The sequence below is a fragment of the Macrobrachium rosenbergii genome, chromosome 49, assembly GCF_040412425.1.
Source record: "Macrobrachium rosenbergii isolate ZJJX-2024 chromosome 49, ASM4041242v1, whole genome shotgun sequence".
Taxonomy (NCBI): domain Eukaryota; kingdom Metazoa; phylum Arthropoda; class Malacostraca; order Decapoda; family Palaemonidae; genus Macrobrachium; species Macrobrachium rosenbergii.
This window is the reverse complement of record NC_089789.1, coordinates 12,236,615-12,238,537: the sequence shown is the minus strand read 5'-3', so window position 1 is coordinate 12,238,537 and position 1,923 is coordinate 12,236,615. Positions and strand designations below refer to the sequence as shown.

Here is a 1,923-nt window from a genome sequence, read left to right as displayed (position 1 = left end):
TATATATATATATATATATATATATATATATATATATATATATATATATATATATATATATATATATATATATATATATATATATGTATATATATATATATGCATATATATATGTATGTATATATATGTATATATATATATATATATATATATATATATATATATATATATATATATATATATATAATTTGTCTTTATATATGAATTTCCATTCACACGCACTCACGTTTCCATTCACACAAGCATATTAAGCATATAATCATACGTACATAACACTTCCTTAAGAGACTATTCCTGTATTTACAAAAGTAGAGTATATTAGTTCCTTTTAATATATAAAACACAATAGGGAGTCTTTTTTATTTTTATTACACACGGCCAACATTAGTACATTATTTTCCGGAAATTGAGATTCTCAATTCAAACTGCTTAAGAAATTAAAATACAGCACAAGATATTAAATCATATGAATTTAATATGAGTACAGAACACAGAAAATATTCCGTAAGTTCTTACATAAGAGAATGACACAATAAGAGTGAATATTAAGGAATAAGTTCGAGAAATAAAGTCCTTATTATTGTTTAGACTCATGATGACAATGCAGATGAAGTCAGCTACATTTGTATCTCCTCCCCACACTGAGTCATTCGTTCTGTGTTGATAAACATAGCATTTTGATCTGATTATAATGTGTCCTCGCCATAACTGGCTTACCACACCCGAAGGATAAGGGTGACGCCAGTAAAGTCTACGGTATTTGCACTTTGCTTTTCGAAATTCCAACTGATGATAACACCATTTGTCTTTCAGATCGGATCATGAGAACACCCTTGATAAAGTCTACGGGATTTGCACGCATGATTTAGTTTCTTTGTCACTATAACACTTGATCAAGTCCACGGTCTTTGCTCCTATGGTTCCAAATTTCTTACCAATTTACAAAGTATCAACAACATATCTCTTTCGTCTCACTGTGAAAGCACGAATAATAATTGGTTTCCAATTTCCAGAAAACATTTCCATAGAAGAAAATTTCAACATCAATTTGCAAACCATCACCAACGTTTCACCTCTATGTGAATCCACAAATTACAGCTTAGTCCCAGTTTCTCCACAAGACTTGTCAACAATGAATACTCTCACTTCATCCAGAACCACCACAAGCTGCATTACACAAATGAAGGAAAATTAGCCTAAGTCTTACAAGGTACAAAAATATTCGAGCTATCTGGGAACACGTTTAGCTCCTCCGCCTCTCTGACTCCCTCTCTTTTCCTTAATGATTATTATTGTCACTCACGTAAGAGACCAATTCTGAAAAGAAAAAGGGGAAAAAATCTCTCCATATAACAGAGCTGCCTCGATAAAAACTTAAAGTACATCTGGGTGAAAAACGCATTTTCCTCCAACTGCAGACGAGGTTTTGCGTAATAAATAAGAGACAAAATATCGCATATTTCAAAAAAAAAAAAAAAAAGAAAGGTTGCTTTCGCTGAACTATATTCAAAAGACTTAAAATAAAACCAGCCATAGAGAGTTATCATAGCTTACATCTCTATACAGTTCTCTCGTGTAATGAGGTAAAATATCTATGACACTAAAATAAGCTTCATAAACAAAGTTATGCTGAGATTGTACTGTATCATAATTACGACTTATTCAGAACCTGCTTCAAAGGCAATAACAGACACTCATGTTCTTAATGTTCTATTGCAAAAAGATTCTTTGGTATGATGATGCCGTAAGCTGTTATTAGCTACAAAAATTGGCACCACTTAGATAAACTGTAGATTTCCTTGTAGCTATGTAGCTATGTAGTGAGTCTGTGATGCAGAAAATAGCACGTGAGAAGCGAAGATTCTGGTAAATGATTCTGGTAAATGTTATATACAGTTACTTCAATACATGTCCACTTTATCA

At 31.6% G+C, this 1,923-nt stretch overlaps 1 protein-coding gene across 2 annotated transcripts in view; it reads right to left on the bottom strand.

The window, feature by feature from the left end:
• Nucleotides 1-452: 452 nt before the first annotated feature.
• Nucleotides 453-1,923, bottom strand: part of LOC136832091 (tyrosine-protein kinase transmembrane receptor Ror-like) — a 115,492-nt gene continuing 114,021 nt past the window's right edge. For both annotated transcript variants that reach the window (XM_067092729.1, XM_067092730.1), the window contains exon 11: nucleotides 453-1,923. This exon is cut by the window's right edge and continues 817 nt beyond it. The gene's annotated coding sequence lies outside the window, so the exon portion shown is untranslated.